At 42.0% G+C, this 16,636-nt stretch overlaps 1 non-coding gene across 1 annotated transcript; it reads right to left on the reverse strand.

The window, feature by feature from the left end:
• Positions 1–5,772: 5,772 nt before the first annotated feature.
• TRNAN-GUU (transfer RNA asparagine (anticodon GUU)) lies at positions 5,773–5,846 on the reverse strand. Its single transcript has one exon. It is a non-coding gene; the product is annotated as a tRNA-Asn (tRNA).
• Positions 5,847–16,636: the final 10,790 nt, after the last annotated feature.

Consider the following 16,636-nt stretch of genomic DNA (forward strand, 5'->3'; position numbering starts at 1 on the left):
CATCGCTGCATCACTCACAACATGTTATTGTTGTGTTTCAACACTCATAAGACGTTAGCAATGTGATGCAACACTCAACTCGTTTTCCCATCAAGCGTTAAACGTTGTATTCTTGCACCATATTAATTGTTCATTGTTAATATGTAAATTATAAATGATAAGAGATTGAAAAGATAGATAAAAGGTGATGGAAAAATACTGTTATAAATAGATAAATATAAAATAATTAAAATAACAGGAAAGAATATATAAATTATATGCAAATGGATAGTTATTAAAGATGGTTAAGTGTATAAATACAAGTGATTAAGTATCTAAAAATGTGAATGGATTAATAAATAAATGATAATTAAAGAACTAATTTAAATGGGATAAATAGATATGTAAAAGGTGCTGGAATAGATCTATAAAAATTCATTAAATATTAAAGGGGATTAAATAAATGAAAAAAAAGACCCAATAATTCTAGGTATTATTTGGGCAATAAATGAAAAAAAGGAAGAATTCGTATTACAGAGTTGGAACTGGTGACCACGTGAACACCGGGTCCAACTGGTGACCGCGTGAACACCGGGTCCAACTGGTGACCGCGTGAACACCGGGTCCAACTGGTGACCGCGTGAACACCGGGTCCAACTGGTGACCGCGTGAACACCGGGTCCAACTGGTGACCGCGGGAACACCGGGTCCAACTGGTGACCGCGTGAACACCGGGTCCAACTGGTGACCGCGTGAACACCGGGTCCGACCTCCCAGTCTGGCCACGACTCTTCCTGCTTAATGAAGAACTCAACAGTCATACATTCATCCACTTCATCATACATCATCAACTGACAACTGAGGCGTGTGAAGGAGAAAGTCGGGAAGGAAAATTAATCTTTATGAGAAGAGGATGTAAGGTAAGGTAAGGAAATGATGAGGTGAAAGCACCAGGCCAGTATGAATATATAACACTTGGAAGGGACATTAGGATGGGCTGGGATGTGAGGATGGAGTGAAGGAACGGTGCTCAACCTCTTGGACCATCGGGGATCGAACGCCGACCCTGCAAGAATCAAAAGTATGGAGTGGAAAAACGGTGCCCAATCACTTGGACATTCGGGGATCCAAGCAGTAATGATCCAAGCTTACTTCATTTTGTAATGAAGTAAGGGCTAAGAGGTAGAACGGCTTATTGACAGAGCTCGGGTGCATGGGGGGAATGTTGTAAAATCCTGGTTTGTGTCTCGGAGAGGCTGCAGGATCCAAGTATGATCAGTAGAACTTGTGGTTGCAATTATTTTACCATGTCGTAGCTCAGTCGATTAAGGCAGCGTCTGGGATGCTATAGGACGTAGGTTTGAACCTTCGCCACGGCCCTTGTGGATTTGTTCATTTGATGCATCACGCTATTGTGATTTCTGTGTGTAATCTATGTAGGATCTTATGATATATTAATAGCAGTGCTTATAAGCAACACATCCATCCTCCATCGTGCATATATTGATGTAATGGACAATTGGATAGTAGAATTTGGTATTATTGAATTTGGATAAACCGGCAAAGGTTCCGTCAAATCAAATCAAATGTTTATTAAGGAAAAGTACATACATACAAGTTGAGATACAAACATGTTGTTGGATTTATAGATAGAGCTTGTACATACAATGTCTAAAGCCACTATTACGCAAAGCGTTTCGGGCAAGGTTGGCCCGAACCTTTGTATTTGTTTCTCATAAAACCTAACGTAACTTACCATCCAAGGTCTAATACATGCTGAGGCCAAATATAGTACATATATGTTATACTAGGCCTTGGAATATATCTGTTTGATTTTAGCTATACTTTTTCCGAACTATAAGGTGAATACAGGTAGTACCAAATTCTACTATGTAATTGTCCATTACGTCAATATTTAATTTATATGTTCGGTGCTCTACATAGTTACAAAATGTACGGAGAATGGATTGCATTTATTAAAGATAAAAACATTTCATTTTGTTTTTGTTTTTTGAGATATATACAAGAGTTGTTACATTCTTGTACAGCCACTAGTACGCGTAGCATTTCGGGCAGGTCCCTGGAATACGATCCCCGCCGCGAAGAATCGTTGTTACAACCAAGTACGCATTTTACTGCTGAGTTAAACAGAGGCTACAGTTAAGGATTTGCGCCCAGTAAATCCTTCCCGGCCATTTGGGGTGTTATGGTAGGAAAAATTAGACTGTAGCAGAGCGTAGTTTCGATCTACGGACCTCTGGGTTATGGGCCCAGCACGCTTCCACTGCGCCACTCTGTTCCACAATACATACTTATATGACCCTCAATATAATAATTACTATAATGTAGTATTAACATATTACAAAATAGCATAAGTTTTATGATTTAATAAATATTGTCAATACACTTTGTTATTAATTTTAGGTCTTTGAAGGGAAGGGAAGGAAAGGGAACTATCAGGGGGAAAGCGCCAAGCCATTACAACTATATAGCACTGGGAAGGGGTCAGGATAAGGATTTGGGATGGGACGGGGGGAAGGAATGGCACCCAACCACTTGGACGGTCGGGGATTGAACGCCGACCTGCAAGAAGCGAGACCGTCGCCCTACCGTCCGACCCAAGTGGTTGGACACTTGGAGTTTATTTCAATGGATTATGAAAACAAACATTTAAAAGACAAATGTTTCCGCCAGGGATCGAACCGGGGACCTTGCGCACGTGATAACCACTACACTACAGAAACCTGAAGTATAGTGACCTGTTATTATATGGACCAAATCCGGTTAATTGATACCGAAGATGCACATAGTTTTTCTTCAGCGATATAATATGATCAAAACACATTGCTTGAGTAATTATATAAATTAAACAAGGTTTAATAACGAAAATAGAGAGAAAATCCTGTTTTATGTGTGTACGGCGTGTGTGACGTCACGATAACATGAGAGGTTAAGTTTAGTTTAGTTCACTTATTATGCACCCCATACCCATCTTGTGGGCGGTAGTGGAAGGGGTTACAGAGGCACATAATGGGCTCTGGGACTGAACCCCACAATTCACTTAGATAAGCAAGCGTCAATCTTGATAAGCTAGTTAAAAAATTCAGTATAAGTCGTCACATCATAAATGGGTTCGTGATTGACCACCAAGTACAGTTTTAAAATTAAGCAACTGACATATGTGGAGAGCTAGTGTCACAATTTCCTGCCCGAAACGCTTTGCGTAATAGTGGCTTTAGGCATTGTATGTACTAGCTCCATCTATAAATCGATCAAATTATGTAAAATTTCTTGAATGTATGTACCTTACCTGAATAAACATTTTATTATTTTATTGAATTGATATGTTTGTCCTGCACAACGCCCTCCCCTCCAGTGGGCAGCGGTGGATAGCTTACAATCACTTTGGTACTACCTACAGTTAGCAAACTGGGGATATTTGGCAAAAATATCTGGTAGCAGATCATTTTGAATTAAATATTTACACATCTCTGGAACATTTGTTATAGGAAGCAGGAAAAAGTGATATTAGGGCTTCAGAGAGCGGGAGGAAGCAGTAGGAAGTATTTTTAAGGCTTCAGAGAGCAGGAGCCAGTGGTAGGAAGCAATAGGAAGTATTTGTAAGGTATGTGCTTCATGAGGAAACAGGAGGGAATATTTTTAAGGCTTCAGAGAGCGGGAGGAAGTGGGAGGTAGCAGAAGGAAGTATTAATAGGGTTTCAGAGATCGGGAGCGAGCAGGATGAAGTATTTTTATATGTTCAGAGAGTGGTAGGAAGTGTTACTAGAGCTTCAGAGAGCGGGAGGAAGCAGGAGGAAGTGATATTAGGACTTCCGATGGCGGGAGCGAGCGGTAAGAAGCAGGAGGAAATATTTGTAAGGTTTTAGAGAGCGTAGCCTCCGTAACACAGTTGGTTAGCGAACAAATGTTTCTCGCTGTAGGGCTCTCACCATGTCAGTTGCTTAATTTAGAAACTGTACTTGTTGGCGGTCTCGAGCCCATTGTTGATGTGATGATGTGCATTGAATTTTGTAACTCTCAGCAAGATTAACTTGCTCAGCTAAATGAATTGTGGGGTTCAGTCCCTGAGCCCATTATGTGCTTCTGTAACTCTTCCCACTACCGCCCACAGGACGGGTATGGGGTGCATATTAAATGAACTAAACTATAAACTAGGGTTATCCTATGGAATTGTCTAACTGGCGAAGTCGTTAAATACCAAGATATTACCTCAGTTCAAAATCCAAATAGAAACAGTCCTCATGAACCATGGGGGGGGGGGATCTTTGACAAGCCGATGGCTTCCACTATCCGTCGAGGACACGAGAGACAGGTAAATTCAGGTACAAATCTCCCACGTTCGTTATTACAAATCTCCCACGTTCGTTATTGTGCCTTTATTTTTTTAACATATAGCTAGCTCAATCTGTAATTTGTAATTACTTATATTGAAGGGGTTAGCAAGACACTGCTATGTACCTACATTTGTAATATAAAAACATTATTAATACATTAAATCAATTTCGTAGCAGAGCGTAGTTACGATCTACGGACCTCTGGGTTATGGGCCCAGCACGCTTCCACTGCGCCACTCTGCTGCTCATATTATTTGGACGATACATTTTATACATCTTTTATAATATTATAATTGGTAATATTTTCTTCATAAATAAAAGTATCAGTGTTTCTGCGCAGTAACGCACCAGTACGTACTGATCTTGCGCATGGGATGCGCACATCATTGCTACTGTGCACAGCCAGCTGCGTATGACATACATCATAGCATGAGTATGTGATCACTGCTGCACACGATGGGTATGGGTTCACTACCACTCATGAACAGGACATGTATTGGAGGCACTAACGCTCACAGGATAGGTATACATGGGGTCTACAGGATAAGTATGGGATCCACTCAGCCCTGGAGGCTGATCTGTCGTGTTTGTTGAGGTCTATAGCAACTCTTCTTGCATGTAAACATTCCAAGCATAAGAATTATATTTAGTGTCTGGACCGAGATTCATCAGTCAGTTACGCAAGTACTTACGAACATGTTATCTCAATCTTTGGCGACTTTACACATATTAAACAGTTTATGAGCTCCAAAGGACTGGGAGGCTGTTTATAATTATATATTATTTTCCAAATTGTTGTGTTATGCCGCCAAAACTCGGTATGTAGATGTTCAACCCGTCCTCCTAATAGAACGGCGCCTTTTGACGAATACTCTTCCCGAGACCAAAATTTGTCGTACCAGAAAATGGTAGCGGCTCATGAAACTGCAGCCCATCCTCTTATTGTTGCAAAGACAACCTTAACTAACTGAACCTTCCTAGGCCTAATACACGCTATTTAAGGCCTAATATCGTACATATGTCTGCTATGCTAGACCTAGGAATATATATGTTTTTTTAGCTTTATTTTTTCAGACTATAAAGTGATTAGTGCTATATACTTCACTTCCGACTATAAAGAGTCTATAATTAAGACTATAATTAAGAATTCAGACTATAAAGTGATCAGTAAGTTCTATTATGTAATGACTTAGTACGTCAACGTTTGTACTATGGAGCATATACAACAACTACTGTGTAAACAGGAGGATGGGTCGCGACGTTGACATACTGTGCCGTTCTCTGTTGTGTTAGGATAAGGTCACTTACGCGCGAGAGTTTGTTGACGTTGGCAGACTTGAGGAGGACGGGCTGGATCACGGGGCCAAGTGTGACATCGCTGTCAAGTGTGTTATGTCGGTCTTGTCTGAGGTCAACCCCTAGACTTGGCCTAAATAATCGCCCCCGGGTGGGCTCGAACCACCAACCTTTCGGTTAACAGCCGAACGCGCTAACCAATTGTGCCACGGAGGCTCGAGGAACTTACTAAACAAATTTGTAATAAGGCGGAACTACTTAGATATCGAAGTGTAATAATTATCTGAGTTTGAGAGCTACTAGCTAATAGTGGCCTCGATGAGGACAGGAGGCCGGTGGCTTGTCGACGGTCACCCATTTGCTTTGATGATATTTTCCTGATGATGATAATTCCTATAGTGTCCTAATGCCTAAGTAACCTTGTGTCTAGTGTTCACGACGGAGACGGGAAGCCGGCAGCTTGTCAATGGCTCCCCCATTTTTCCTAAGTTTCCTCCTTTTCTTTCTTCCCTAATTTTCCTCCTTTCCCCCCACAAAAAAGAGTAACAACAACAAAAAAGACTCTGGGGTTGGAGTCCCTGTGCCTTCTTGTACCAACTTCGAGGTTAACTCCGGAGCTGGAGCCCCCTGGAGGCAGTTCCTTGTTGCCTTCAAGCTCGTTCTGACAGTTCCTGCGACGGCGCTGGAACCTGTCTTATTGGCGTTTGTTTTTACAATTGAGACGTTCTGTGCTGTGGAGAGGGGGGACCTGCTGCATGGGTGACAGCTTCTCCCCCGTATCAACCTACCCTGGCTTTGCCCCCTGGAGAGGCCACTCCAGACCGACAACCAGAGCGCAACTCCATAGTCTCCTGAGACAGATGGACGCCTACTACTTGGATGGTCCACCAGTTTTTACATTCTTGTAAAGCCACTAGCACGCATAGCGTTTCGGGCAGGTCCTTTATCCTAATACGGCTAAGTCCTAAGATTAATATTAATCTTAATTAATAACTCTGGAATACGACCCGTCAAATCGTTTCACTGCTGGATGAAGAGAGGCGTACTGTTAAGAATTGGAACCTAGTCAATCCTCCTCGGCCAGGATACGAACCCAGACTAAATTGCTCGCGAATTGCCGGGCTAGAGTTTCACCACTGCGCCACGGGGACTGCATATACTACTGCATGCACGGTGACCAGTCATTGAAAGTTTCTCAACAATTGGGAACTCTAATAAGAAAGTCAACCAAACCGTAGGAATAGTGAAACGAACCTTTGACTTCATGGAAAATGAAGTTATTGAACTGTAAACATCTCTGGTGCGGCCACATTTGGACTGCTGTATCAAGCATAGAGGCCTCAACTTCAGAACATATCTGCTGTGGAGAAAGTACAACACAGAGCGACAAAAAGCATCTCAGAACTATATTGGCTCCCATACCAGGAACGGTTGAGGGCCCCAGGACTAACACAGCAAGCCAGACGTGGCATGGTGGCTCCCATACCAGGAACGGTTGAGGGCCCCAGGACTAACACAGCAAGCCAGACGGGGCATGGTGGCTCCCATACCAGGAACGGTTGAGGGCCCCAGGACTAACACAGCAAGCCAGACGGGGCATGGTGGCTCCCATACCAGGAACGGTTGAGGGCCCCAGGACTAACACAGCAAGCCAGACGGGGCATGGTGGCTCCCATACCAGGAACGGTTGAGGGCCCCAGGACTAACACAGCAAGCCAGACGGGGCATGGTGGCTCCCATACCAGGAACGGTTGAGGGCCCCAGGACTAACACAGCAAGCCAGACGGGGCATGGTGGCTCCCATACCAGGAACGGTTGAGGGCCCCAGGACTAACACAGCAAGCCAGACGGGGCATGGTGGCTCCCATACCAGGAACGGTTGAGGGCCCCAGGACTAACACAGCAAGCCAGACGCGGCATGGTGGCTCCCATACCAGGAATGGTTGAGGGCCCCAGGACTAACACAGCAAGCCAGACGGGGCATGGTGGCTCCCATACCAGGAACGGTTGAGGGCCCCAGGACTAACACAGCAAGCCAGACGGGGCATGGTGGCTCCCATACCAGGAACGGTTGAGGGCCCCAGGACTAACACAGCAAGCCAGACGGGGCATGGTGGCTCCCATACCAGGAACGGTTGAGGACCCCAGGACTAACACAGCAAGCCAGACGGGGCATGGTGGCTCCCATACCAGGAACGGTTGAGGGCCCCAGGACTAACACAGCAAGCCAGACGGGGCATGGTGGTTCCCATACCAGGAACGGTTGAGGGCCCCAGGACTAACACAGCAAGCCGGACGGGGCATGGTGGCTCCCATACCAGGAACGGTTGAGGGCCCCAGGACTAACACAGCAAGCCAGACGGGGCATGGTGGCTCCCATACCAGGAACGGTTGAGGGCCCCAGGACTAACACAGCAAGCCAGACGTGGCATGGTGGCTCCCATACCAGGAACGGTTGAGGGCCCCAGGACTAACACAGCAAGCCAGACGTGGCATGGTGGCTCCCATACCAGGAACGGTTGAGGGCCCCAGGACTAACACAGCAAGCCAGACGGGGCATGGTGGCTCCCATACCAGGAACGGTTGAGGGCCCCAGGACTAACACAGCAAGCCAGACGGGGCATGGTGGCTCCCATACCAGGAACGGTTGAGGGCCCCAGGACTAACACAGCAAGCCAGACGGGGCATGGTGGCTCCCATACCAGGAACGGTTGAGGGCCACAGGACTAACACAGCAAGCCAGACGTGGCATGGCGGCTCCCATACCAGGAACGGTTGAGGGCCCCAGGACTAACACAGCAAGCCAGACGTGGCATGGCGGCTCCCATACCAGGAACGGTTGAGGGCCCCAGGACTAACACAGCAAGCCAGACGGGGCATGGTGGCTCCCATACCAGGAACGGTTGAGGGCCCCAGGACTAACACAGCAAGCCAGACGGGGCATGGTGGCTCCCATACCAGGAACGGTTGAGGGCCCCAGGACTAACACAGCAAGCCAGACGGGGCATGGCGGCTCCCAAAGACACTTTTAAAATACTGAACAAATTGGAGGATTTAATGAGTCCGGACCACTTGTTTAAAAGGTCGCATGTAACATATACATGATGCAACAGCTTAATCAAGCTCAACAGGTCACAATCACACCCCCCCCCACCTCATCCATCCACACAGCTCTAGTATCAGCTAGATATTGGTACTGGTAATGGCTCGCAAGAGCCTCCTCTTACGGGCTATTCACGCCCGTGTCACCTTTAGGAAGGCTTAATCTTTATCAATCAATGAAGTCAAAATATATGAAAAAAAAGATGTTATTCCACCCAAAGGGCTATAGACCCCTGGAACAGCCTACCTGCCAATGCCTTAAACCCCCACCACTCACGATGGGAGTATTATAGACGGTTTTCTTTATTTATAAAATAAACACAAAATGTACAAAAAAGGAGAGTATAACATTATATAAACATAGAGCATGAAAAAGACATGAAGGAGAAAAACACATAACACACAGAACCCAGAACCTCGTACAGTATACAGAACCCCGTACAGTATACAGAACACCGTACGTATACAGAACAGCATACAGTATATACAACCCCATACAGTATACAGAACCCCGTACAGTATACAGAACAGTGTATAATATACAGAACCCTGTACAGTATACAGAACAGTGTACAATATACAGAACCCTGTACAGTATACAGAACAGTGTACAGTATACAGAACCCCGCACAGTATACAGAACAGCATACAGTATACAGAACCCCTTACAGTATACAGAATAGCATACAGTATACAGAACAGCATAAAGTATACAGAACTCCATACAGTATACAGAACAGCGTACAGTATACAGAACAGCGTAGAGCATACAGAACCCCGTACAGTATACAGAACAGTGTACAGTATACAGAACAGCATACAGTATACAGAACCCCGTACAGTATACAGAACAGTGTACAGTATACAGAACAGCATACAGTATACAGAACCCCGTACAGTATACAAAACAGTGTACAGTATACAGAACAGTGTACTGAACAGTGTACAGTATACAGAACAGTGTACAATATACAGAACAGCATACAGTATACAGAACCCCGTACAGTATACAGAACAGTGTACAATATACAAAACAGTGTACAGTATACAGAACAGTGTACAGTATACAGAACAGCATACAGTATACAGAACCCCGTACAGTATACAGAACAGTGTACAGTATACAGAACAGTGTACAATATACAGAACAGCATACAGTATACAGAACCCCGTACAGTATACAGAACAGTGTACAATATACAAAACAGTGTACAGTATACAAAACAGTGTACAGTATACAGAACAGTGTACAGTATACAAAACAGTGTACAGTATACAGAACAGTGTACAGTATACAGAACAGCATACAGTATACAGAACCCCGTACAGTATACAGAACAGTGTACAGTATACAGAACAGCATACAGTATACAGAACCCCGTACAGTATACAAAACAGTGTACAGTATACAGAACAGTGTACAGTATACAGAACAGTGTACAGTATACAGAACAGTGTACAATATACAGAACAGCATACAGTATACAGAACCCCGTACAGTATACAGAACAGTGTACAATATACAAAACAGTGTACAGTATACAGAACAGTGTACAGTATACAAAACAGTGTACAGTATACAGAACAGTGTACAGTATACAGAACAGCGTACAGTATACAGAACAGCGTACAGTATACAGAACAGTGTACAGTATACAGAACAGTGTACAGTATACAGAACAGTGTACAGTATACAGAACAGTGTACAGTATACAGAACAGTGTACAGTATACAGAACAGTGTACAGTATACAGAACAGTGTACAGTATACAGAACAGTGTACAGTATACAGAACAGTGCACAGTATACAGAACAGTGTACAGTATACAGAACAGTGTACAGTATACAGAACAGTGTACAGTATACAGAACAGTGTACAGTATACAGAACAGTGTACAGTATACAGAACAGTGTACAGTATACAGAACAGTATACAATATACAGAACAGTGTACAGTATACAGAACCCCGTACAGTAAATACAATACAAATACCAATACCAACATCTGGACCAACATAACTTCTCCGCTTACTTCAGGGATAATCATCGATAGCACTACAGACCGTTACCCCACATTTCTCCTAACCAACATTAATAAACCACCTCTAGATATATGGAAGATAACCTCTTGGCTGCACAATGAAACTTCTATAGACAATTTTATAACTGCTGCTGCTAATGTCAACTGGGAGACCGAATTAGGTAACATAGGGGACATCAACCTAGCAGTGCAATCATTTCTTCAAAAAACTCTCAGCCTTTATAACAACCACTGTCCTATGCTAACGAAACAAGTCACAACTAAATGGCTAAAAAATCCTTGGCTTACAAAGGGGATACTTAAATCTGTTAATAGAAAACATGACTTTGAGAAGAAGTATAAGTTAGGAATCGTCTCCAAAGAATTTTCAAAGAATTACTCATCATTGCTATCTAAATTAACTAGAAGAGCCAAAATTAAATACTACGAAGATAAATTTACCCAAACAAAGGGCAACATTAAGAAAACATGGAGCACAATTTCACAAATATTGAGTTAAAAAAAGGATTTCATGTAACAAACCAATACTCCTGTCCAATAACGATAGTCTGCTTTCAGCCTCTGATAGTGCTATTGAATTCAATAGGTTCTTCTCATCCATTGGGTCATCCCTTGCTAATGATATTCCATCTTCCTGTACTAATGTTCAGGACTATCTAACAGGTAACTATCCACAGTCTCTGTACCTAATGCCTGCTAATTCCACTTATGTCAATGAGATAATCCTTTCCCCTAAAACCAAGTCTAGTGCCCTTGAGGAGACACCAACTCTAATTTACAAAAAAGCCTCCAGATCTTTAGCTCCTGCCATTGCATTGCTCTACAACAAGTCACTTGAACTCCAAATCCTTCCAGATATTCTAAAAAAAGCGAGAGTAACCCCAGTCTATAACCCCAACCACATAACCCCAGTTATGTGGTGATCTCACTGATGTCAACAACTTCAGATCTATATCAATTCTGCCAAACTTGTCAAAAATATTTGAAAAACTAATCTACAAGCAGCTTTACTCTTATCTAGCCAAACACAATATACAGTACTTATCTCGTGTCAATAAGGCTTCAGACCCCCCCCCCCCCCCCGAAAAAAGCACTAACGATGCACTTATTAGTATCATTAACTTGATTCATGCAGCTCTTGATAAAAATGAGTTCCCTGTTGGGTTATTTGTGGACCTGCGTAAGGGTTTAGACACTGTCAACCACCAAAACCTTCTTCTTAAATTACATCATTATGGACTCTGCAGCTGGAAAGTCCCATTGTGTGAAGAGAACTAGTATGGTGGAGATGTGATTATAAACTAGTGAAGATATTGACTCTTATACGTTTCACCTTTTTTAAGCCGGGTCTTTCCCTCTACCCCCGTCCACTCCCACAGCAGTACACAGGTGCACATAGTTACACAGCAGTACACAGGTGCACATAGTTGCACAGCAGTACACAGGTGCACATAGTTACACAGCAGTACACAGGTGCACATAGTTACACAGCAGTACACAGGTGCACATAGTTACACAGCAGTACACAGGTGCACATAGTTACACAGCAGTACACAGGTGCACATAGTTACACAGCAGTACACAGGTGCACATAGTTACACAGCAGTACACAGGTGCACATAGTTACACAGCAGTACACAGGTGCACACAGTTACAAAAGCAGTGTGTAAACAAGGGGCTGGGTTGATATATTTGGAGGAGAGTGTGAAGCCCAGACTGTTACTGGGTCTCAGCCAGCAAGGGAGGCGCCACGCTGCCAGATGCATCAGTGTAAACATTGCCCCAACATCCCAGTGGAGTGTTTAAGGCACTCAACAACGGGTCGTTAGCAGTGTCTCCTATGACCAACTGCTCATACCTTTCCATGCATGTAATATTCTTTTGTCTTGGTGTCGAGAATGGCTGATCTTAATTACCTCAGGTAATGTTATTGATGAACAATCGTCAAGGGACTTACCAATATTAGACATATATGTGCAAGTTAGTGTACCCATTTATTGTTGTCCATTATGTGGAGTGTTTGACCATATGTTGATTTATTGGTAACTATTTTTGGCCGGGAAGTGAAGGTTATGTGGTGAAGATATTGAACACATGAGCACATTAGATATATGTACAGTTTTGACCAAGGGTTCACCTCAGTTACAGAGGAGACAGTCACGTGTGATATAAGACAATTAACAACATGTTTGTAACATGGTGTAACGGGAGTGTTGAGAGTTCAAGAAGAGTACACTGAGGGGTTGTGGGTCCAGCCTCAGTTAATATCAATATTGGTCATCGTCATTTATTTGTATTAAATGTTCTTGAAGAAATAATTTGGAGTGTTCTTGTTCTCTTGAGTGGCTTTCTGTTCTAATTTACAAGGATTTACATGAATGTAAAAACATCATTGCAATGTATTCTTATAAACCCAATGTACCAGCTTGTATATAAATAAATAAATGGCATTTCTTCACTCTGGTATGGTTGGTGCACGTATGGTTGATGTGAGGCCTCACCAGGTGACTCTCTGGGTGTTACTGGCATCAGTGAAGTGCCAGAAGCAGAGCTTTCTTTCCTTCACAGTTGAGGGGAGGAACCAGTGGAGCTGGGGGTGCCCAAAGCCCCACAGGGACAACGACTATCCAAAGTGGACCTCTGGGCTCATATTGCTGCTCAGTAACGACAGCAGTGATTCTTGTTGACACTCCCAAGTTGGGTGAGAAAGAACTAAGAAATAATCCCCACCTGTTATGATATGAGGTTATGAACTCCCAATATATATATATATATATATATATATATATATATATATATATATATATATATATATATATATATATATATATATATATATATATATATATATATATATATATATATATGTATATGTATATATATATATATATATATATATATATATATATATATATATATATATATATATATATATATATATGTCGTACCTAATAGCCGGAATGCACTTCTCAGCCAACTATGCATGGCCCAACTTGCCTAATAAGCCAAGTTTTCATGAATTAATGTTTTTTCGACTACCAAACCTACCTAACCTAACCTAACCTAACTTTTTCTGCTACCTAACCTAACCTAACCGGTAGAGATAGGTTAGGTTAGGTTAGGTAGGGTTGGTTAGGTTCGGTCATATATCTACGTTAATTTTAACTCCAATAAAAAAAAATTGACCTCATACATAATGAAATGGGTAGCTTTATCATTTCATAAGAAAAAAATTAGAAAAAATATATTAATTCAGGAAAACTTGGCTTATTAGGCAAATCGGGCCTTGCATAGTAGGCTGAGAAGTGCGTTCTGGCTATTAGGTACGACATATATATATATATATATATATATATATATATATATATATATATATATATATATATATATATATATATATGTATATATATATATATATATATATATATATATATATATATATATATATATATATATATATATATAACTGAAAACTCACACCCAGAAGTGACTCGAACCCATACTCCCAGGAGCAACGCAACTGGTATGTACAAGACGCCTTAATCCACTTGACCATCACGACCGGACAAAATGAGGTGATAGCCTAAGCTATTTGAACCACCCCACCGCCGGCACTCGGATAGTAATCTTGGGCATAGCATTTTACCAAATCACCTCATTCTTTGGGGCACACGTGAGGAACACAAATGCGAACAAGCCTGAATGGTCCCCAGGACAATATGCAACTGAAAACTCACACCCCAGAAGTGACTCGAACCCATACTCCCATACTCATTTTGTCCGGTCGTGATGGTCAAGTGGATTAAGGCGTCTTGTACATACCAGTTGCGTTGCTCCTGGGAGTATGGGTTCGAGTCACTTCTGGGGTGTGAGTTTTCAGTTGCATATTGTCCTGGGGACCATTCAGGCTTGTTCGCATATATATATATATATATATATATATATATATATATATATATATATATATATATATATTATATATATATATATATATATATATATATATATATATATATATATATATATATATATATATATATATATATATATATATATATATATATATGACAATGTCAGACCACGGAGGAAAAATGAAACAGGAAAATTCCTGTTTAATTTTTCCTCCGTGGTCTGACATTGTCACATTTTTAATCACGTGTTTATTTTCGTGATATACACACTGTGACAGTAACGCGTTGGTGTTCGGCTGTTCAAAAGCTAGGGGTATGGCCTCGTCACATATAGAAACAAAAAATAGAAAATCTGGAACTTCGTCTGTGGTAAGGTAATGAGAAGACACACAAAACACAAGTAAATTTAACAATGAAATTTTAATTACGTTAGAAAAGCAAAACATGAATAAAATGGACATACAAATTCGTATAATAAAATCAATCAATCAAAATAGTAAGAATAATCAAATGACAAAATGAAAAGTTACATTAAGACAAGTGAGTAATAACAAGTGAGCAATATACAATCAAATAAGAGGTGCAGGAATATTGGCTTTAAGCTATCACCTCTCTTAGTACACGTAAGCCATGGCTTAGTCTACCAACGAGACGTGTTAACCTGATGAAAGCACTGGATATTCTGAGGACTGAGGTCGTGGTGGCCCCAGACATCAAGTAGTGTGGTGGGTGGAGTGCAGTTGCAGCTGGACCTGCAGCCAATCAGCGATGAGCAGGCGACAAGACAGGTAGTTTGGTGGTTCGAGGTGGAGCAGGTGTTCCTGGCTGCATACGTTTTGCGCTTCTGGCAAAACTTGGTGTTGTTGACGTTGTTGGATATTTCTTCCATATTAGTTGTATAGGGATTTATGTATCGACGTATTTTGGAAGGAAGAGCAGGCTCAATCTCTTGAAGGAGATTATCGTCACAACACACACACACACACACACACACACACACATATATATATATATATATATATATATATATATATATATATATATATATATATGCAAACAAGCCTGAATGGTCCCCAGGACTATATGCAACTGAAAACTCACACCCCAGAAGTGACTCGAACCCATACTGCCAGGAGCAACGCAACTGGTATGTACAGGGACGCCTTAATCCGCTTGACCATCACGACCGGACAAAAGGAAGTGATAGCCGAAGCTATTTGAACCACTTCCCCGCCGGCACTCGGATGGTAATCTTGGGCATAGCATAGCATCCGAGTGCCGGCGGGGAAGTGGTTCAAATAGCTTCGGCTATCACTTCCTTTTGTCCGGTCGTGATGGTCAAGCAGATTAAGGCATCCCTGTACATACCAGTTGCGTTGCTCCTGGCAGTATGGGTTCGAGTCACTTCTGGGGTGTGAGTTTTCAGTTGCATATAGTCCTGGGGACCATTCAGGCTTGTTCGCATTTGTGTTCCTCACGTGTGCCCCCAAAGAATGAGGTGATTTGATGAAATGCTATGCCCAAGATTACCATCCGAGTGCCGGCGGGGAAGTGGTTCAAATAGCTTCGGCTATCACTTCCTTTTGTCCGGTCGTGATGGTTAAGCGGATTAAGGCGTCCCTGTACATACCAGTTGCGTTGCTCCTGGCAGTATGGGTTCGAGTCACTTCTGGGGTGTGAGTTTTCAGTTATATATATATATATATATATATATATATATATATATATATATATATATATATATATATATATATATATATATACATATATATATATATATATACACACACACACAGCATCAACGGAAAACACAGCCTGGCCAAATATCAATAAGTGTCTAGGGAAGTGAAAGGCTAACAAAAAATATTCCAGTTTACTGGGCATTAACATAAATGAACATAACAAAATAAAAATACAATCTATAAACTCACACTTAATGATTTATCCAGCTT

The sequence above is a fragment of the Procambarus clarkii genome, chromosome 35 (assembly GCF_040958095.1).
Source record: "Procambarus clarkii isolate CNS0578487 chromosome 35, FALCON_Pclarkii_2.0, whole genome shotgun sequence".
Lineage (NCBI taxonomy): Eukaryota > Metazoa > Arthropoda > Malacostraca > Decapoda > Cambaridae > Procambarus > Procambarus clarkii.